At 40.0% G+C, this 24145-nt stretch overlaps 1 protein-coding gene across 1 annotated transcript in view; it reads left to right on the top strand.

The window, feature by feature from the left end:
- Positions 1–24145, top strand: part of LOC129778147 (protein tincar) — a 316584-nt gene that overhangs the window by 31707 nt on the left and 260732 nt on the right. The window contains exon 2 of the mRNA XM_055784877.1: positions 12644–12729. The gene's annotated coding sequence lies outside the window, so the exon portion shown is untranslated. The remainder of the gene's footprint in view (positions 1–12643; positions 12730–24145) is intronic.

Here is a 24145-nt window from a genome sequence, read left to right as displayed (position 1 = left end):
ATTTTTTTTTTCACAAAATTTAACTCGGAGACAAAGTAAACTAAAATTTGGTTTAGAATTCCTATTAAACTGCACGCTATTTAATAATACTAACGCGGGGACCTTTATAGCATACCTGATAACTGTCTAAGTTCGTTGGCTTGAGTTCACGGTGGTTAGACAATAAACCGTCCAATAAAATGGTGTAACTACCTTTTTTGCATCATAAATCAAGTTTTCGTTTTACTTTATATGGATGTAAAAGTAATTTTGTGTACGCGGGTAACGAGATTCCTGTCAGGGGGAGTAGAAGTGTGGATTAAAGTCAGGTTGAATGAAGAGGCAGATTTGTATTCATTAGTCACGTCAATTAGAATAACCATTTGCTAGATAGTTCATCAGTCATCCTCGCTCTCAACGTTCGTCAAATCATTTCTAGTCAATTCAAAGCGTTGACGGCGAATGCCGAAGTAGTCCTAGTCGAAGCGAAGCTACTGAGAGGAAAGTCGATTTTCATGTTTCATCTTCGAAGCCCTGGTGTTCATATTGATAATTGATGAGTGATAAACAAGATAATCTTGAATGGCACCAACGTTTCCAGTGGACAGTGATCGTCTCAGCGTAGGTATTACTTGCGTTTGTTTTATTAGTAGTACTTAGTTGTGATTTTTTATGACAAATAACATGCCATGAATATAGGCGTGATCACAGTGCAAGTCGGAAGAAAAATTATTTGACGAAAAATACCCCAAACAGAACGGGAATCGAAACTGAACCCCCGGCATGATAATGTGTGACGCTAATCACTCGGCTACAGGAGCACTACAAGGATAGTATTTGTACTAAATTTTATCCACATTTTATCTTTCAAAAAATGGTAAATAAAACCTGTGATCAAACAATGTACTTCCACCTTTAGTAGCCACATCAGTGAGTTAAAGGTCAAACCAGTCACATATGTGGCGGAGTGAAACAAAATCCACATATTGTGTCTCACAAAAACTTTTTGAAAAAGGGACAACAAATTTATGCATTTAAATCGTGAGGGGAAACGGACCCCGTCTAGCTCGGCTTGAGTAGAACATAAAATTTTCATCTCGGAAGCAACAATTGTTTCAAACGTATCCATTTTTACCGATTTGGCATACAAATCAGTTCAGAATGCAAATCGAATGATGATCAGCCACATGTTGTATGCAAAACATGCGTCGACTGAGCGGTATGTATTCAAACTATTTGTGCCACAGTGTTGTAGATGTGGGGATATGCATTCAAAAAACGCAGACTAGCGTAAGATTTGATTTCACAATTGAATGAGCAAGTGTTGTACAATATGCTGAGGATAATTTTTTGTTTCTCTGGAAAAATCAATTGTTTTGTGATGTTTTTTTTTGCATTGTTTGCTTTTTCGCAACATGATGGAAACGTACAACTGATTTATCGCTTTTTCAGAAGAGACGGAAGAATATTTCAGCGAGATTCGAGAAATGATTCGAACCGAAAATATATCATTGATGCCGCTCATCAATCTTTTTTTCAAGTATGGTATCCTGTCCGTGCATGAAGGCTCCACCTTTAACCTGATTCTATGATTTTTCAGAATTTGTTTTTCCCTAAAACTCGTTGATGGTCTATACATGTAATTGGCAATTATGTTCTGCGTTTCTCATAACAACTCGGTCCGCTTCTGTGTGTTTTCACGGAAAACATCAACATTGTAAGCAGAACATCTGCTGTATCTTCAGCAATCCCTCTGGAAACACGACGGAATTGCGGGCCGAACGAACGCTCCATCGATACAAATGTGCCAATTTACATCCGTAAATGTTGGCCACATGGCGAACGAACGAGTCTTCTATTGCCCGCTGGCTCCCATGCCTCTGGAGGAATGTTTTCACGAAGGGGATTCCTTTGTCCCAATTAATGACGACTAAGTTCTGAACGAACAAAAAAGCAGCGCCACAGCGAAACAGTGACAGGAGGAAAATAATTAATTTTTACGTTTTCTGTTTGCTTTTCCGGGAGTGATTTGATTACGGAACCTCACAGTTCACTGACTCGTTATGTAAAAATCAACGGCCGGTGTCCCGTGTTAGGCTTTGGCCACAAACTCACAGATCTCACAGTGGCAGGCGTCAACGCGTTCATCATCTATAAATTCTCGTTCCAATATCTAAATCGAAATCTAAATTGGACGGCCGACCGGAAATCCAATTTCGAACAGGACAGACTATTCATACAATCAATTGCTACCCGAGCGGGTGGCAAATCTACACCAATGCGAATTAGAAAAAAAGGTCGGTGGCTCCACGTTCTGAAGCGATACTGGAATGTTAGATTCGACCCGTTTTTTTTAGGAAAACTGGACATTGGCCGGATGCTGTATTGTTATCATCGAAGTTGAACATCTATTGTACAAGACCAGGAGAATTGAATATATAACATAACTAAAGCAACATAATTTTAGTAGATTTCGAAATTTTCAAAATTTTTGTAAAAGTTCTAAAGTGTTCATCGCTGGGAAAAAAGGACCATCGTACGTTGTACATCGCTCTGGTCGATTCCGATTGGCCTGAGCCCAAACCCAATAGTGTGTCCAACCATCTGTGCAACGCAAAGACTCGGATTAACTTTATCGATTTTCCGCTCCACGGTATTCTACCGATGGTTGGAAAATGCGCTCCTTACAATGACGATGTTTTTTCAATCATTTCCAATCATCAGCCCCAATGGCTCACTGGAATCATCCTAAGCTGGGATTACTTTTTATCTGGTGGCTTTCACCCACCCATCACTCGTTATTATTTTTCTGCGTTATTTTTCTCCTACGTTGGGGGAGCTTTGAAATAAACAGATACTGCACTTCAAAACTCAGCACGATTCACAGTGATATATTTTCTTAATTATGTAATCAAGAGAGCTGGACAGCGGGATGATATGGTTTCCCTGCGAGCGGAACCAGTGGTGAATTTATGTTTAAATATTTTCAATAATAATACTATAATTAATTTTAACACTTTGGTGTATTCCTGTGGTTCCCTTTTCAAATAACGAACATCGTCAATCTTCATAACTTGTTCCAACATTTACTCAACACACATATTATCTGAATATCGTTGGTTTTCTGGGTGTTTTCGCTACCGAGTAAACCTCCTACCATTAGCAAAGTTTTCCGGAACCGTTACGGAAGTTCATAACAAGTAAATCTTCATTAGGGTCGCTTCTCGGCTATCTGCAAACACTATCTGTTGTGTGCGCTTCCTCCTCTCCGAGCACAGGACAATGATTCCCCCGGAACGTTGAAGCTTTTGATGTGCAGATCGTGGCCAGTTGGATAATATCCCTGTTCGGCTGATGCTAGCATAGGTAGTGCTTCCAGAAGGAGCCTCACTTGTTTCTCTTAGTTTGTTAATGAGCGAAAACGTGCCTTCTTCTGGCACGTGATTACAATAAGGATGCTTAATTGTAGCGTCGCTGAACAGAAAACCTTTAATTCGCACTGCCACTTCGTTTGTTTTTAATTTGAAACAAAGTGAAGTTACGTACGTTTTGAATAAAAAAAAAACACGAAAAGAATGAAAAAATCAAACAAATTTTACTTAAAAAAATTGATTATTGAATAAAATAATTCCATTATAAATTTCACCGCTTTCTTTTTCGTTCCTAATTGTCGTAGAGAAAAACCAATGACAGCGTTTTAATTCGGCATGGTTGTAATTCTGTGGCTTAAATTCCATCAGTTTTTTGTAGTACACACGTTCTAAAGTAATCGGAGATGGAACGTGAGAGACGTGAAAAAAAATTCCGCATACCCACTTCGAAAGCTCAACTTGGTCAGGAATTGTAAATACTGTAGCTCAAAGTTATTAGTAAACTCTAACGATGGATCGCAAAAACAAAACAAACGTATAAGTAAAACCGGAAACTGTGAGCGAGCATTAGGGCAGTCCAAAAGAATCTTGGAATCTCGACGTGATTTGGCGGAAAGGTTCATTGCGACGCGCACTACAGTTCGACACAGTGCAGATTTTTGGTCGAACCATGTTAGTGAACATCCCGACAGAAAACTGAAACAAAACCTGGTTGTCATAAACCATGCAAGTAAGCTGTACGAACAAGCTTTGACGAAATTTAACGAATGTATTTCGCTGGACGATGAGGCCTACGTAAGATGAACTTCGGTCAAACTCTTGGCGATTGTTGGTGATGATCAAGAAATTATCAACGTAAATGGTGACAAATATCAGCTCCATGTATCATCCAATACAAATAGCTACTGAAGAACGAATCAGTCCGAACTTCTGATTAACGCCATCCAACTGCGAGGTCCATACTTTGCTCGACTGCTTTATTACTTGAATTCAATGTTCCCTGTCAGGCGCAATTTCATATGCAACCTCTTCGAATTTTTTTTATGATCATTGCGAAATTACACCAACGATCGTATCTTGCTGATCTTCATCGACTCCATCCGCCGTGCTGCGCGGTTTGTGCGTTTATTTCATATTCTGGAACGACCAATATCTCGACTAATTTCAAATTCAAATTCATCTTAGCCTTTGATTGAATTTCTTCTGCTTCCCTTTCGGTACATGTTCTATTGCGTTAGCCCCATATACCTTCAGGAGATGCAGATTTGGCTTGCTTCCGGATCATGCCTCTTTCGTAGCTTCGCATCGTTAACTGCGCCAAAGTACGATTCATACACTCCACAATCCCGTTCTGTTTGGGCATATATACGTGGTTTGATGCCGAATTCCTTCACGTTCCAGGAGTCCACGGAAAACTCTGTTGACGTACTTCTTCCCATAATCTATATGCCGCTTTGTTTCACACCTCTTGATTTGAACTTCCGGAATGCTTCCAATACTTGGTTCTTCCGCTCGAGAAAGTACACAACTACCTTCTCACTGGCATCATCCACAAACGTAATTAAAAAGCGATGGCACATCCACAGATTCGCATAGATCGGAGTGCACCAACTCTAGCAGTTCTTCTGCTCATGAGTCATTGGAACGAAACGGAAATTGTGCCTGTTTCCTTGTGACACGCGGCTCGCAACCAGCGAAGGCTTCTTTCTTAAAGTCGATTCCATTGGCCATTTCTTTGAGGTTTCTTCAAAATATCCACATTTTAATGGCCGAGAGGTACGTGCCATAGTTCACTGTTGTTGGCCAAAGACGTTTTTTGTTTCGCCGGCTAACACGATACGATAGACCACCTCCTTTTACATCGGTAATGACAAACTTTCCGCTTTCATTCCAGACTTCGAACCTGTTCGCCGTGAACACCGTGTGTATCCACGCTTACAGATGGCCTCCAGACACATGCATATTGGCTCGTACTGCTCGTGAAAACCCACCAGCAAAATCGCCCCAAATCTGAAATCTCCCACCTTGAATCCAACGGATGCGAGCTCATAGCTCGTGCTTATTAATTCGTCCGCATACGTCTGAACACTGGTACAGTTGATCAGTCGAACCGACGTAAACTTCCGGAGCAATCCGATTTTCCTGGTCAATACACTGTCCTAGAAAGCGTTTTCCACGCTTCCTTCGCGTTCGCGGCGTTTTGCACCAGGCTGTACTTGTAGCTCTTCAAACTTAGACAAATCGTAGCCAGAACCTGTCGCTTCACGTCCTCGGAAACGCCTTCGCCATCTCTGTCAACGGATGACCAGCTTACTTGACGGAGGTCGCTTCTATACCGTGGTTCCGTGGTTGATTATCATGGAAGGATTAGTAGTTAGAGGGATGGCGAGTACATGCAATGTACAGACATCGGAAAAATCGTTAGATCTCTGTTCTGTTAAGTACGAGAAAGAGGGTGAACCTTGACATTTACTAAACGGAGCACAAGCTTCTTATGGAACCTATTCCTACTCTCAGTGCGAATGATTTTCAGCTGTTGATGTGGGTTTTAATGTCTTTTCGTCTGTTCGGTGCAACAGTGGATGGTACTTGATTCGCAACCGTCGATTTTATATTTAATTGACGATCGGCAACGATTTCTTCTATGTTGATTAAGACAAGTCCAACACATCTGTTGGCACTCCTGCAATCGATGCCTGGTTTCATGCAGATTAAGCATTTACGTACAGTTCCAGGGATTGTATTGTTACTCGTTTGAGTTTTTTTTCGTCATGTGAGCTACTCGTATGAAGCTGCGCTTTCTCTATTGGTTTTTGTGCATTCTTGCAGCCATCTATCCAACGAACACTCGGACTGCAATCGAGTTTGTAGTGAGGCTAGCGTATTCTCAATCTCTTGTAGCAGCTACACATTTTGGAGATTGACGATTACTGCTATTGATGACCAATGATCACTGTAGTTCAACACTTCAAATTGAAGAACAAAAAGTTCATCACCGGCTGCGACGCTAATGCCCTTCACACGGAAACGATCCAACATTTGTTAGCTCTATTGGACAAGAAGTTCTTGATCTAACACTTTGCAGCTCTAAACTATCAGTTATGCTAAAGGGTTGATGGTGGATCACACCATTGACGGGAATGGCGTATCCCTAGGCTGGATGGATTTATTCCCGATCTTTTACACTTAAAGATTGGAATTGAAATGCAAAAAAATTGTTTTGGCTATGGATCGATTTCTGCGCTTTCACATACACTGCGTTTCACAACTATAGAACCATACATTTTTTCTGAGTTTCCAGAGATATGTAAGAAGTCGGTTGAATTGAAGTATATAGTGTAGAACACAATAACTATCTTCATTTATAAGACTGGCCATTTCAACTTTATTGTTGTGTTCAGGCGCGAAACATTCAAAAAACTAAAAATGCAGTGTTTCATAACTATAGAACCAGATGGATAAACTCTCACTTCTTTACAAAATAAATGTCAACTTAACATGAATTACGATAAGTTTCTAAGTCATAGGTCATTTTTAGTTCTCAATCGGTTCAAATAACCCATTCGGGGTGATTACGACCAAGTTGCGCCATGTTGTAATGTGTATCTCGTTCTACGCAAAGGATACTGTCCGTTCAAGTTCTTGAACAATTCATACCGCTTGTAAGCTGCATTGACTATTCATACGATCACTCCTCATAAGTTCCTGACAGGGTTTTGTTTTCGTGAACAAGCTCACCAGTCCAGAATCTGAAGCTCCTATTCATTAATCCATGCCATGACCTTCCCGATTTTATGAATTGATGTTTCAAACACTGCAATTTTAGTTTTTTGAATATTTCGCGCCTGAACACAACAATAAAGTTGAAATGGCCAGTCTTTTAAATGAAGATAGTTATTGTGTTCTACACTATATACTTCAATTCAACCGACTTCTTACATATCTCTGGAAACTCAGAAAAAATGTATGGTTCTTTAGTTGTGAAACGCAGTGTATATGTTCGCATGCGTTTAAGCTGTGCATCGGGTTTCGCTGCAGTTTGTAGTTGTGTAATGCATCACACGTTACATTTATGATAGGAAGGGAGTGTATTGGACAGTATTGGGATGGAAACCCGAAACTGTTTTATGGAACACTTGCTCAACATTCGCGCTGTCGGTCGCAAACAGTTGAAATGTCTTAAACGAGGAATCGCTCTCTGATCATAATAATTCTGGAGATCTATCGATTGAACAAATCAGAAGTCCAAAAAAAGAAAATTGGGATATTTATCATTCAAATCTTCAGAACAAAAAATTTGTTATCATGGAAAAGTATTTCTTCCATTGAAAAGTTTGAAATAGTTTCATCACAATTTAGAACCAATATTGAATCTTCCTTTGAAGAAAACTGTTCAATGAAGCGGAAAACTTCAAAAAAGTTTTCATCTTGGTGAAAAAAAAATGAGAAGCTTTGAAAACTATCTAGACATCTTTTAACAAAGCAAATATTACTTCTGATTAGATAGATTACAAAAACTGTCGAACAGAATATAACAAAGAAATTCGTAAATCTAAAAGAAGGGATTCAAAGTTCACTTGTGGGTAGACAGAAAGTTTCGTTGTAATTAAAGTTGCAGTGAAACCTCATAAAGCCCTTTCAATGGATCATACCAATGGATTTGGTAGTCTGAAGAAAGAAAACGGACCATTTACAACCTATTACCAGGAAACACTAAGTACCATGAGGAATACGCACTTCTCAGACTCAATCCAAATGACTCCTGAACACGCATAAGTCTTCAATATAGCTTAATACTGTTCAATTAGAGGCAAATAATCAGAATAAAGCAAATGAAATTTGCAGGGCTACTTCACGAAGTCATGTTTTGAATTGGCAGTGAATTCCTTGAAGCCCTTGAAATCTCCAGGATAAGATGGGATCTATCCCGTGTTGTTACAAAATGCAAGAACAGAGACTTAGGGCTAGCATGATATTAGGCTACATTCTAACATCTGTCATTTTGAAAATGATGAAAAAAATCCTTGATCTTAAAATAAAATTATCATATTTGAATAGGATACCACTGAACAAATTTCAATTTGCTTATCTAGCCGGTGAAAAAACTGAAACAACGCTTTACACGATGATTTAAAAAATATAGAAGTCTTTTGCATCCAATTCTATTACTAAGTAGCTATGGAAAATGTAGTTTTAACATGTGCATCTCCAACTAGATACATGCTATGTTAACCAACCGACTGTATCATCTAAATTAGGAGGATCTACTCTAACAACGAATCCATCGGAATCAACAAGTTTCCCTTTTTGTGGTCTCTAGTTGCCGATGATCTTCCTCATAGCCCGACTAATTTTGAATACAAAATCGGGGAAAAAAATCATGAGACAAGTACAAAACCTAAAAAGACCTCCAACTGAACACTATTGTAATCATGAACAAAAAACTGAATGGAAGCAAAGACTAACTTCAGTGTTCCCTTCAAAGTGATTGAATTCAATCGCAGCGTATGGAACGAAGGAGGTCCTAAAATACGTCCTGGGTCACTCGTGTTTTATGCCGATGGGTCTAACATTGGTAAATCTACAGGAGCTGGGATTAGTGGATCAGGGATCGACAAGTCGATTATTTAAATAACTTAGAAACGACAAAAATCACTGCTCTGATGTTTGGATATATCATGTAAAAAAACCAGCTTTCAGTCCAAAGCCATGTTAACAATAAAATACGTATACAATCAATAATCACGGAAACAGAATCCATATTTGTTGCAAGTGTAATATTTAAAAAAAAAAGACTAGCTTATTGGTATTAATTTGATATGTCAATCATCTAAATCAGTCCAGTAGTTCAAAAGTTATTCGAAAAAAAGGATTTTTTTTAATAAAGTGGAAAAAATGAATTTCTCTGACCATGCTAAAACGGAAATGGGCACCCTAATAAAAAAAAAAATACGGGTTTAATATTTTGCGATAAGGTGCAAAAGTACCAATTTCAACGAAAATCTGAAAGCACCATATCGGTTTGGCATGGAATGGCTGTATATTAGCATTTCAAAAAATATGCACATCAAAATTTATGTGTCATTAAAAATTCTATTGCATTTTTGGTTTAAATCACTTAAGAATGTTTAGCACTAGTTTAACTATTAGGTGTACCGGTATGTTTCTTCGGTTTAACAACATTATTGGCGTAACTTGATTATTATTCTTGTGAATCAAATTTCCAGACATTCGTTGGAATACTATTGCCATTGCGCGTCTTTTTCAGTATATGTCAAAAAAGTTTTTTGCCACTTCGAATGGTCGAATTTCGTACCAACGAGAGTGTTTTTGCGGGGAGTGTTACTTCATTACTTCAATATGAAGAAAAAATTATAGGAGGTTGTGTCCAAGATACGACCGCATTGTTGACGTAGAACAACGCTGTTATTTTATATAAGTCGCTTATTTATACCTTCGGATATTATTCTATAATGCTATGAAACTTTAGAAATAACTGTTGCGTTGTTGTTGAAAGTTGCATTACTTTTTCATTTTCGAGAGAAGCGCAGCTGTCACCCTTAGTGGAGGAAGTTTTGCTACTGGCAAGCGAAACCTAATCACATACAAAATTCCAGAACGACATTTACTTTCTTGGTGACTATACAAGCGAAATAAACTCTTTTTGTTAATAACCTCGAAAACAGTAGCAATGCTTCATTATGATCAATATTAGCGCAAATGCAATCCTAGTTGAAGGCAGTTTTGCGACTGGCACGCGAACCCAAATAACATATAACATTCCAGTAAAACATTCAAGATGCTTGGTATTCCCAAACAATTTTTTGGTGCACAACCTCAACGTCTGCTTCGCCATAACGTCAGTTTGATGCATCAATGCATCAATCTCAAAGGCACCAAAGAAGCCCTTATGATGACGAAAAAGAAACAATGTTAACTGCTTGGTAAAAGTCTGAATTATGCCACACAGCTTGTACTCTGCCCATGGATGCGAATTCGCTGATGAGTTTGTCAAGAGCGGCCGCCTTCACCACCAGCGGGAGGAGCTTGATTTTGGTTGCTGCCTGGGTAACGGCGTTTACATTTTCGACCAACGCGCCGAAATCACCTATTTCGCTGTTGTTCGATGCGGTGTCACACTCGCGAAGGCTCGGTTCAAAGCAAAGTGAACTGGATTGCTCAACAGTCCGATGCCGAATGGAAGTTTTCCTCAGCGAGATCCACTGTTTATACTCTAGGCAAGTATTCCCCTTCATTCTTCTACTTTTCCTTCGTTCACGGAGACTTGCAATCCTACGATTTCCCCTCCGTTAGTCGTCGATAAGTTGATCGTTATCGACAGCTCTGTTCGGGAATACACACAAATGGACAGAACAAATGTATGGGAAAATGGAAACGCTTAAAGTTTTCATGAATTTTAACCATTTACAAACCAGGGGATTCCAATGTATAGCATATTAAACAAATCTTACGGAATTTTTGATTAGTTTAGTGTGTAAATCGTCAAAATCCGTTCGCGGCAAAAATAGTTATTAACGTTAACTTTATTTCATAAAAACGTGACCTGTTTTCTGATTTGGCACCCTTAATGAAAGACGTAGTTCTACGTCAAAAAGCTGTGGAAAGTCATCGCATTCTGGTGGAAGTTTATGGTGACCAAGCTTCAACTGAGCGAACGGTAAAATGGTAATTTTGACATGGAAGACGAAGAACGTTCCGGACCGCCAAAAATGTTTGAAGATGAAGAATTGGAGTCTTTACTTGATCAAGATCCGTCACAAACGCAACAAGAACTTGCAGATACACTTGAAATAGCTCAGCAAACCATATCCGATCATTCAAAAGCAATGGGAATGATCCGCAAGATAGGACATTGGGTGCCGTATGAATTGAAGCCACGAGACGTCGAACGCAGTTTTTTCACGTGCGAACAACTGCTCCAACGGCATAAAAGAAAGGTTTTTTTTGCATCGAATCGTTACTGGCGAAGAAAAGTGGGACCATTACGACAATCCTAAACGTCGGGCAACGTATGGATACCCCGGCCATGCATCAACATCGACGACTGTGAGGAATATTCACGGCCAGAAGATTATGCTGTCTATTTGGTGGGACCAGCTGGGTATGGTGTACTATGAGATACTAAAACCGAAAAACCATTACGGGGGGCCTCTACAGACGACAAATGATGCGTTTGAGCCGTGCACTGAAGGAAAAACGACCAGAACAAGAGCAAAGACACGAGGAAGTTATTTTGCAGCACGACAATGATCGGCTGCATGTCGCGAAACTGGTCAAAACATACTTGGAAACGCTGAAATGAGAGGTTCTATCCCACCCGCCGTATTCTCCAGACATTGAAAAATAAAAAAGTTAGAAGGTTGTGAATTTGGGGTCCAAAAAACGGTTTTCTGTATGATGTAAGCCCTTCTGGTTATCTGAAACAAAAAAAAATCCAATGGATTTATAATTAGTAAAGTAGCTGCTATGGTAAGAATCTCGGACAAATCTAGAACACATGGCGGCAGTTAAAAAACTTTATTTTAAACACGCTTTTATGTCAATTCCATTTTTGGGATTGTAAAGTTCTATAAATCTAAACTTTTGTTGGTTCGTGCAATAGATCATGTAAAGATTTATTCATAACGAATTTTGAATAAATCGGTTCTGTAGAACTTGGGATATCGTGTACTGCACACCTGCTTGAAAAAAAGTATTTTCGGGAAAAACGCGTTCAAAGCTTTGAGTCAATGTCATTCCAGATTAGATACCGCGTCACTAAAATGGCTGTAACTCGGTGAATAATGAGATTTTTGGAAAGATCCTTCCGAACACGTATTCTTGAATGAATGAAAAACAATGGTTTTTTTTAGCATGTCTAAACTAGAATTTAATAATAAAATTAATTAATTACTAAATTTGACAATTGCAGAATGTAGGACAATATAGGAAAAGTTCATAGAATTGCAACGGAAGGATCGCATAGGCGATGAAATGAACTGAAGAGATTAGGTACATTTGATTTTAAACCATTCGTTGAAAAGTGGTTCGGTTATGCATACATGAGTCCTTTGAACTACAACTGTGAACCCAACCACTGAATCTTGGATCGTAGAAGTACATTTGATCCGTGGTGCACTGTCCAATGCGGCTTATCGTCCTGTTTTTGTTTCGCCCACAACATCGTTGAATCACATCAAAAAGGTCGGACGTCGGCTCAGTTTTTATGCATACTGGAACATTTATCAGCACATTGCACTAATCCCATGCTTCTTTTTTTCCTTATCTTGCAGAATTAGTTCCACCGAATGATCCTCGTGTGCGACGAATCGCCATAAACACTGAGAGAACACAGCGGGAGAAAAAGCGCCTAATGAAGGTGAGATGATGTGGCGAAATGAGCTTTTAATTCTACTTTGTTTCTTCTCTTCATTTATATTTTTTCCCTGTACGTGCCTCTAATGAATCTCGACATTATCGTAGTATAAACACTGATCCTAGTATATGAGCAGGAAAATTTAATTAAGTTCTCCGTTTGCGTTGATCCGAGTTTTGGGGGGATTCTACTGAGCCGCAGACATTTCGCAGCCTGCAAGGCTGGGTTGAGTCTGATTTAAAGTGGTGTTATACTAACAGGGATATCTCGCAGCGATTTTGCTTATTATTCTTGAATTATGACGAACATGTGAATTGTTACGAAATGTGAGTTGAGATTTTCTGTATTCAGCATATGGGCGTTCATTATTTAGGTGAGATTAGTGACAAGTTGACCTATAGTAAAATGGTTACGTATCCTTTTTTTAGTCTCATAAATGCCCTAGATTAATGAAGGAAGGGGTGTGATAACTACTAACTGCTACTTACCTAATTAATTTGTAGCTTTTAATACATTATCTGTATTATTATAACATTTAATTGCGATGAAACCGTTTAACTAAAAACCTTTTTTTTACTTATTTTATTTGTTTATCATTTCATTTAATGCGGGAATATGCTTCGTCTGTTGAACTTTTATAATTTATACGCAGTACCGGAGGTTCTTTTCTTAACAAACGACAGATGATTTCATGTCGAAATTTGCTAAACATTTTACTGGAAAAAAAAAACACATGATACTAATAACGTGGCTGCCAAACTGACGTAAGTCAATTTCTCTGTGTCTGTGTGTGTGTTGGCAGACTTTATATAATCGCGATTCATGGCGCGTGCAAGCAACAATTGTGATGCGTACTTGTAATCATTGCGTGCATATTTTGTTTCAAAAAGAAGACCCGATCATGCTTCAACCCAAGTGGCTCGTACTCACACACTCCAGCACATTCATCCTTATCTATGGATAAATTTATGGCTTCCTCAGTTTGTTCGTGCATTTTTTTCCTTTGTTTACAGGGAACACAACTTGAATTATGGCGAGGAAGGATGCTTTCTTCCGACCCAACGTGTTTGCCTTTTTGTGTGCTCGCTGGAACAATAACCTGATCTCAAGTGCTTCCCATCCAATGAAGTGCACAGAAATGAGATAATTTTACTACCTATCTTCTTGAACCTCGGGAAGTTCTCCTGAGATGAAAGAAGACACAGGGTATGTTGCCAAAATGCAGCGCATCGTAAAATCATATTTTACTGCCGCGCTAAAACGGACGAAATTTCATAATATTGAGACGGCATATGGTACATTTTAGTAGTAAAGGGTGTGTCACATCAAATTGCATCACGGAAAAAACGCTGTAGAAATTTAATTTTTAGGAATTATATCTTCAGCTTTCGCTTTAAAATCAGATAAGAGTGTATAGATCACGTTGGCCATGCTTCACTGTCAATTTTTCGTAAATTTGGAAAAATGTCGTCGAACGAAAAAGAGCGTCGTGAATTAATCCTGTGCACTCATTTCGAGAATTCGGAGTTGTCACATCGGGACATCGGTAAGATGCTGGGAATCGTCCAATCCACGGTCAGCAGAGTACTAAAACGATACTTCGAGAACCTAACCATCGACCGGAAGGTGAAGAACGGCAAAAATGGATGCTCCGTCAGTGAAAAAGATCACAAGCGCGTAGTTAAGCAGTTTAGACGTGATCCGAGAAGTTCGGTCCGGGATGTCGTCAATAAGCTGAATTTGTCAATTTCATTCGTCCAGCGTACCAAGCAGCGGGAGGGCCTGCGTACATACAAGGTTCAGAAGGCTCCTAACCGCGACGAAAGGCAAAACATGGTGGGGAAGACGCGAGCCCGGAAGCTGTACACCGAAATGCTGACGAAGCCGCATTGCCTGGTAATGGACGACGAAACCTACGTCAAAGCGGACTTTCGTGAGCTGCCGGGCCTGTTGTTCTTCTCCGCAGAGGACAAATTCAGCGTTCCGGAGGAGATTCGCAAGCAGAAACTATCCAAGTTTGCCAAAAAGTACATGGTGTGGCAAGCGATCTGCTCTTGCGGAAAGCGGAGCGCCCCCTTCGTGATGACCGGCACGGTAAACGGGCAGGTTTACCTTAAGGAGTGCCTACAGAAGCGCTTACTACCACTATTGAAGCAGCACGAGGGCCCGACCATCTTCTGGCCGGATCTCGCTTCGTGCCACTATTCAAAGGACGTGTTGGAGTGGTACGAAGCCAACGGGGTCACCTTCGTGCCAAAGGAAATGAACCCGCCCAACGCGCCGGAGCTTCGCCCAATAGAGAAATATTGGGCGATTATAAAGCAGGCCCTCCGGAAGAACCCAAAAGTTGTCAAATCGATGGCGGACTTCAAGAGAAAATGGATTTCTGTTCAAAAAAACTACAACCTTACGTTGTACAGAACCTTATGGACGGGGTAAAGAGGAAGGTACGAGCATACGGGCTTGGGCTCGAAGTATGAAAAATGGAAAATTCCAAAAGTTGTTTAATAGTTTTTATTTTACTGTCTAAAATTTTCAAAAGGATCGGTCTACTGGGCGAATTTCTACAGCGTTTTTTCCGTGATGCAATTTGATGTGACACACCCTTTAATATACACATAAACATACATAACGGATATTGGTTGTTGTTTTTCTAAATTAATTTTCGTTTTTTCATTCTTCGTAATGTAGGTAAGAGATTCGATTTTGATGATGGGACGATTCGATGCTCTCCGTAACAAATTATTACCCACTTAAATCCCGTCAATGATGTATGTTTGAAGAGATTCCACCACCACGAAATCAAAATCCCATGCTGGCAGCATTCTCTTTCTTCTTTCGAGCCGGTATTCATATATATGAAACGTGGAACGGTCCGGCTGGAATGCCATGGAATGATATTAAACACTCCCCTGGCGACAAGTGACATGGGACCAATTGTGAAGGATCCTGTCATGGTGAGCAGTTGAAGTAGCTCTTCTGGAAAATGGGCATAAATTACAGTTAACACTTCCTCCTGTAACCGGTCGGTGACCCCATACAGGAAAAAAAGCGTCGCACGGAAAAGAAACAACAGGCGTCGACTTCCGCTGAGCTACAAATTATACGCTAGCGATCATTATTCTCCAGCCTCGTTTGACAGGCTGTCGAAAGTGCGTATTTTTGGTGGTAATGCTGGTTCCACTCTCGCCACAGGATTGCTTCCGTAATTACTTTTGGATGGCATATGAATAATCGTGACATAAATTATTCATCATCCGGAGAGTGGTCCCGCGATGAGTGATGTTACCTGTGTCGTCATTGTGGAAGCGTGGCATGCGTCCATCCACGCTGAATGAATGTGCGGGCTTGCGGCGTGAAAAGCGGGAAGCAATTGGGTTACTTCGTAATTTCATGACCATTCCATGAGCGTGAATTGGTTGGTGGGGGTAATTATATGGATGAGCATAGGGTGATTCATTCGGATTCATCCACTCACTTTCCTTTTACCATTTATTGAACCTGAAAACACTTAAAAAATCTATTTTATTGAAATAGTTTTATTATTATAGACAGCAAGCATTTCAAACCTTGACCCTAATTCTGGTTACGAAATTCATTCTGAAGTTTGAATTCTAATCATTGTGAGCTTTGGACTTTACGTATGTCTAATGGAACAATTATCATGATAAATTAGTCATTGATCCGAAGCGCTGAATTGACTGTTACCTGAATCGATCACATATTAACACGTTCGTCACCCAATGCGCCGTTTTTGATTTTCTCGCGGGGCCCAAATTACGGATGAATTATTAAATGAAGATCAAACCGATCTAGCTGAAATTGGCATGTAAAAATGTAAAATTGAGTTATCTAAATTATTGTCGGAAGCGGCGGTGTCTCGCACGCAAACCTGGGGTGGCATTGTGCATTTCGAAACGAGTAAACGTTTCGAGAAAATTCGAACTCAAATCGAAATGGTTTTAGTATTATGTATATTTTTCAAGTTCATATTTTCGGTGTACCAGATTTAGAGCAAAACTTGTTTCGTAAAGAAATGTAAAATTTTTGAGTAAACAAAGCTGGTCAAGGCATGTCAAAATGGTCGAAACGAACAAAAATCACTCGTTTCGAAATGCGCAATGTCACCCCTAGGTTCCACTGATTGCCCGGTTAGTTTGAAACATAGGATATGATCCTTTAGCAATGTCCGACTGAGCTTTAGCGAGTGTCGGATGGCATACGTTTCCCCGGGATGTTACGTTTGCCCAGTTAATTTTTGTTTTGAAATACACCGCGCCACAATATTCCTAGCCTACTACACTTTTTTCTGAGTGGTTGTTTCTGTTGCAGTCGTTTTCTGCAGCGTTTTATTCCGGGAACCGGTACACTTCGTACGGGGTCGGAGTTTGTTGGACCTCAAGGATTTGCGGAGCCCAAAGTAGGCGCGACTTCCATTAAATATGCGTCTTCCAATTTCACGGCTGTTGTTATCCGTTATTATCAACAAGCCAAGGTAGACAAATTCCTTTACCACCTCGAGCTCGTCGCCGTCGCAAAGAAGAATTCTGTTGCGATCAGTCCCTTCTGCTAGCATGTATTTAGCCCAATCAGTCCTGATTCGTGTTTCAAGTCCAAGTCCACTACCGTTGCATGTGTTCTTCCGATTATGTTCACGACGTCGACGAAGCAGATAAACTGACTAGACTTGATGAAAATCGTACCCCGCGTGTTGAAGTCCGCTCTCCGCATAACACCTTCCAGCGCCACGTTGACGAGCAGACAGGAGAGTTCATCGCCTTGTCGAAGTCCCCTGTGAGTCTCAAATGATTCCGACAGCTCACCTGAGATCCGCACACTGCACCGCACATCGTTCATCGTTGCCGAATCAGTCTTATCAGCTTTCGGAGAAAGCCGTGTTTGTCCATGATTCACCATAGCTGTCGTCGGTCGATTGTATCATATGCAGCCTTGAAGTTAACGTAGGGACCTGATACACGCGACACTTTTGGAGGATCTGCCGCAGTGTAAAAATCTGGTCCGTCATCGAGCAACTGGTCATAACTTGATAACTTCCCACAAATCAACTTACTAATGGCGATAGAAGGCGAAAGAGGACCTGAGACAGAATTTTGTAGGCACCATACAGGATTGTGATGGCACGATAGTTCCCACAATCCAGCTTGTCACATTTTTTAGGGATGGGGCAGATTACCCCATCCTTTCACTCTTCCGGTAGCTGTTCTGTGTCCCAGATCCTGACTATCAACCGGTGCATACACGCTACAAGTTTTCCCGGACCTCCTGGTACGTCGTCGTTGTACTCTGCACCGCTGTACTCCTCATCAACGCCGTCTTGGTCTACTGTCGGCGCGCTGTTCAGGTGTTCATCGTATTGCTGCCTCCACCTACCGATCACTTCGCGTTCGTTCGTCAAGATGTCTCCTTCCTTGTTCGTGCACATTACGGCTCGCGGCAAAAAGCCTTTGTGCGAGGCGTTTAGTTTCTTGAAGAACCTTTCGCGATTCTCGTCTGTCTGTATCGTTCCACGTTTTGTCGAGTTGCTCGTTGCAGCATGGCTGCGCGTGTTGCATCCCGTCGTCAAACCATTCGTTCCGTTGTCCTCGTTATTCATACCAGATGAAGGTTTCTACTGTGTTGCTAATTGCTGTTTTCAAGGTGTTCCAGCATTCATCGAGGGGAGCAGCATCCAACTCGTCCACCCCCGGTAACGCAGTTTCAAGACGTTGCGAGTCTGTTGCAGACACGTTCGGCTCCTGCAGCCGTCTTAGGGCGTACCGTGGTGAGCGCTGGTGTCTCATGTTATTGACGACTGACAGTTTGGAACGTAGTAGGCCACCAACAGCTAGTGGTCTGAATCTATGTTTGCGCCACGATAGGTTCTGACGTCGATGATATCCGAGAAGTGCCGACCGTTAATCTAAACGTGGTCCATTTGTGTTTCTGTTTGCTGTGGTGATCTCCAGGTGTAACGTTATTGGAGGATATGCTGGAAGAAAGTGCTACGTATGGCCATGTTCTTGTAGGCAGCGAAGTCGATAAGACTTGGGCCGTTTTCGTTGGTTCGCTGAACCTACCGATTACCGGTCTGTACTCCTCTTGGCCGACCTGAACATTAAAATCACCGATGACGATTTTGATGTCGTGTTTTGGGCAGCGATCGTATTCACGCTCTATCTGTGCGTAGAATTCTTCTTTATCGTTATCGGCGCTAGTAAGATGAGGGTTGTGGACGTTGATAATGCTGATGTTGAAGAAGTGGTCTCAATCTGCACATTCTTTCATTGATCGGCCACCAGCCAATTACACGTTTCTGCATCTCCCCCATCACGATGAAAGCTGTACCCAGCTCGTGTGTGTTGCCACAGCTCTGGTGGATGGTATACCCACCCTCAAACGATCGCACCATCGAACCTTTCCAGCCCACCCCCTGCAGCGTTACGATGTTGAAATTACGGGCTCTCAATATTTTCGAAAGAATTCTCACAGGTAATTTTTTTGGGTCAATAAACAAAATGTACATGGTCGGTTCTTCAAATTCGATAGTTATTTTTTTCCATTCCTTCATTGCCAAGTCCCAAAAGGTCGATTTTTTTCATACTCTTCATTGCTAAGTCCCAAAAGGTCGATTATCAACGATCTCGACGTTTCATGCATTTTTAAGTCATTTGGCATCGAAAATAAGATTTCGATTTTCCAAATTTCCTTTACTCCCCCCTTGGAAGATTTTAGAGGATCAGCAAATCAAAACTTTGAGAGCTTTGAGGCACCCCTAAATCATGTCCGATTGAGCTGAAATTTTGCGCAGATCATTTTTTTGGGCCAATAAACAAAATGTACATGGTCGGTTTTTGAAATTTTGGGTCAGCGCGCAAAAATGTTTGTTTTGATTTCACGAACGAGGAAAAGTAAACAGAAAAAGAGACGCGGTTTGTGTTAAGGCATTCCAATATTCTGGTAATGGCTGTCATAAGGTGAGTTTCAATGTAATATTTACTGAAGAAATATATCATGTCAATCCATCATTCATAGTACAAGTTATGGCTTCTAGGGATTGTTAACCGGTTTTACCGGTAATACCGGGTCATTTTTCATTACCGAATTACCGGTATTTTTACCATCAATAACCGGTAATTTCGGTAATTTAATTTTTACAATAATATTTGCCTTTATGCCCCTTCGAAATATTACTCGAGAATCAAAATAAGATCGAAAAAACACAACTGGTAGTGTTGCGTTGATTCTAGGACTTCCGAGCTTCAGCTGCAGAGCTGCTCGTTTTGAAGACGAGACACACGATAAGCTTCACCGATGAAGAACAGACAGCGATAAAAGAATTGGTTGATGCCCTCCAACCAGTTCTCATCGCTGTTGAATGGTGGAAGAGCTGCTCCCTTTATGAACCTGACTGGCAATTTATGTTAGAACAGCTATCGGAGCAACCATCAGAAATTTCGAAGCAGCTGCTTGGAGCCCTGAAGGGAAGGATAAACGTTTTGTATAAGCAGATTTGTTCGCGTATATGAACAATCATTCTGCTCGTGGTCGTGACTAGGATTGGGCGATCTTGGATCGATTTATAGAAGATCGATCTTTTCCATTTCGATTTTTTGGATCGATTTTTTGTACTCGAAAAAATCACGAAAACCGATCTTTTTCTTCCGATTTTTCCGATTTAAAAAAAAACTTTTTATGGATTTGTTTTTCAGTGCAGCACGGGCGAATTCCATGGGATGTTTGCTAGCGGAGTTCTGAACAAATACTAGTTGTTGAATTTCTAGTAATAATTTTCAATAAGTTTATTTAATTAATTCCATGACGTTTCAATTTGCCATGGAAAATGCTATATTTCCGAGCTTTAAATTTTTTGTGGCCTTCATAATGAGTAACTAAATTAAATGTCTTTGATGTTTGAATAAAATTTGTATTCACCGTTTGAAGAAAAGACGACTCTCATATAGAATAAATAAAGAAATTGTAAACAATACGTTTAATTTTTCAAAGATCGATTCTTTGGTACCGATTTAATTAGTGGATCGATCCCTACGCCGTTTAGAAAAACGTTTCGTCAAGATCGATCTTTTTCTAAAGAGCACCCATTCCTAGTCGTGACATAATCAATGATGACTTAGGCGCCTTCTATCATAAGTCACGGAATGCATTGATTTTCACTGCTTTTTTTCAAGGCATATGAAATCGTTCGTGACTTCAGCATCAAGAGAAAACTTGAACGATAATGGCAGCAATCAAAGATATTAACAGAGGGCATCAGAGGCAAATACATGAAAATGGTATTCGATGCTTTTCGTACTGTACGCCCAACATTATTGAACTATGAACATATGTTTTCCCCTTCTGGAAATTTCGTTCATAAGATCCAATTAAGGTCAGAGAACGATAAAATTAACATTATTTGTGTCCCTAAGTAGTAGCAAAATAGCTACTAAGTAGCAAAAACTTGAAAAATGTTTTCTTGTTATCAATAAAAGTCGTTTCTTCAAGAAAATGGTCTGTTTCAAAGAAATTTTCATTACCGAATAACCGGTGAAATTTTGGCACGGTAATGCAATCCCTAATGGCTTCCGTTTTAACTTACCCCGAATTTCAACTTGCCTCGATGTTTCAGAATGTATAATGCTTTAAAAAAAGCCTAGGTTGTAGCTGTAGGAGTGAGCATGTTCTCTCATTTTCTCAGCAAACATTCATATTCACACAACCAATATTATTAGTTTGTGAAAGTGATAGTTGTTTAAAAAATCTTCTCTGATTAACATACTGTAAAATATGTGCAGAATATATATCGGATTCTGGTTTTTAATTTATTCATTTGTTTCTCTATTTTGTTTAGTTCATAGCACTGCTCTTTTATTTTGAGCAGGGTAATAAAGAAAAACGAGAACTAATACTACTTATTATATTAAAGTCGTGCTTAACCCTCCTGTATCCGCGCAAAGTGGTAATTCGTATACTCACAGATTGTGCGTATCTCTGTAATACAGGTCGGACTCGATTATCCGGAGTATTGATTTTTTTTCACTTCGGATAATCGAATCATTGAAAAAAAATAAAAATTTCTCTCGGTAAACACAAATCAACTATTATTTGCACTGATTTATTTGTGTATTTCAGTGTTGTAGCCTGGGGGAGTAGAAATGTTTTAAAAATCGAAAAAAGTCATCACATTGTTACCAGACCATGCCCGTGGACCAAAATATGTTTCACCAAGTTGCGTTCAATTTCGTTCAAATGATCATATTTATGAAGTACATTAACAAATCATTCAAAATTTCTGATTAAAAAAAAAATAAAAAATCAAAACTAAAATACTCCGGATAATCGAGTCTAAAATTCCGGATTATCGAATTCCGGATAATCGAGTCTCCGGATAATCGAGTCCGACCTGTACAGCTATTGTGTATTTTGAGCGTTATTGGTATTTATTTAAAAAAAAAGATATAATCGAATGAAAAAACTCCAGAAAATATTTTTTCTTTAACTTCATTCAGTTTTAATAGTTATTTAACCCTCTACCTTAACCCTCTACAACCTATTCAGACATTATTTTCAATGTTCACCCACACCAGCGCGTCTTCAAAATACTCTCATCTATCATACAAACACATGGGTTTTGTGTTGGCTGGTTTCTGCTAGGAGTGTTTTATGTCGAAAGTCGGAAATGCGAGATAAAAGAGGAAAAATAATGATTCGATTTTGTCGCGCACTCCAAACGAAAAACAAACACACTTTATGAACATTTCATTGGTGAAAAAAAATTGTTCGGTAAGTTTATTTTGATTAGTATTTTACATTCGACAACAAGTTTAGTTGTTATGGTAACAAAAAAAAGCAGTATTTCGGTAAAAACCATAGCCCACCTTGAGGCGGTGTTAGGCAATTGAGCGAAAAAAATCCGACTCTTGCTGAAGTGTAACCTACTGAAAATTAAAATACAGCTGTTTTGCAGAAACTTCGGGAGCGATGGTGAATACTACAATGACCAGGAAATTGAAGAACAAAAAAAAAGATGCCACTAAAAAGCTAACATTGGGTCAGGCCTACTTGTAGGATCTGGAAAGTTCACTGGATCCGCTGACAAAACTGATCCGAAGTCTACTGAATTCAAAAACATAAAAAATCAGTTTTTTTTTGGAATCCTCATTTAAATATTCATTCACCGAACTTTCGGACTGAGGTTACGAAATCCTATCAAGCCCAGATGTTTTGCAAAACTCCCGGTCGCCAACGTATGATCACCACAAAGAAACCATCCACTTCGAAGCGAGCGTATGTTCCACCCTCTGATGTCAAGCATGGAAGAATGGATCATTTTCCAGATATTCCGGAAAGCAGATTTGCAAAAAACCGAGATACGCATCGGAAACGCAAATCGTATACCTCAAATGCGACATCATTTTACACCTGACCAGAATTGTTTTTATGCTTTCCATCATAAGGAATAACTGCTACGAGCAGTTCAAAAGAAAAATGATTGTTTTTCCGACCAGATACCCATCCCCGCCTTAACCCTTTCAATACGGCAGTGTGCTCCGTCGGAGTCCTACCTACACTAGAATACCCCCTTGAAGCGGATTACTGGTTTTGCGGTATGAATAAAAAATCCGTGAGTTTAAAAAATTGTCGATTTTCTCATCAAAAATATGATCTACTACAGTTTTTTCACGCAAATAAAATATTTGGGTTTTAGCCTCATTGATTCTTGGTCTGTCAGAGCGTATGCGCGAGTGTGGGAGGGTTAATAAAATGCAGGTACGAATATTGCCACCTTAAACAATAATATTACCACAAAAACTAACACTACGATAAATCACATGGAAATAAACATATCCTATTTTGCGATTCAACACGGTTGCTCAAACAACACTAGAAGAGATAATTTACCTGCAAAATATGACTTTCGAATAGATTTTCTCTGCAAATGTTGATCCTTTGCAAGCTCAAAAACATGTTCAATTTTCGTCCGATCTCCTTTCGGCCGACCTTCGCTAGCAAATCATGACAAAACCGAAACATCTGCTGTCCGTTTGTTTCGTCCAATCGGTGCCGCCTTTGGGTTTCCTCTGTATTTCTTCTCATTCCAACCAGTCAACCTGTATTTATTATCTTCGCTTTTAGTTTTTGTCTGCACATTGCACTTCACAAAAATCTTGTGCTACCCCAAAATCAGGCCACCACAAAGGGAAGTGAGAAAGAGAGCAACGGTTGGCCCAAAACCAGGTGACGTGACCATCAGCCAGAAGCCGTCTGGGAGTGCAATTATACGTTTGCAGCGGCGACGAGACTTTCCAGCTTGATTGAGCCGATACCACGCGAAACACGATGAGATCGTACAGAGATTATTCGGGACGGTTGTATGCCAGGACATCTGAAGAAAGGATAAACTTCAATTAGGGCGCATACA

The sequence above is a fragment of the Toxorhynchites rutilus genome, chromosome 3 (genome assembly GCF_029784135.1).
Source record: "Toxorhynchites rutilus septentrionalis strain SRP chromosome 3, ASM2978413v1, whole genome shotgun sequence".
NCBI lineage: Eukaryota > Metazoa > Arthropoda > Insecta > Diptera > Culicidae > Toxorhynchites > Toxorhynchites rutilus.
This window is presented reverse-complemented; position numbering and strand designations above follow the sequence as displayed.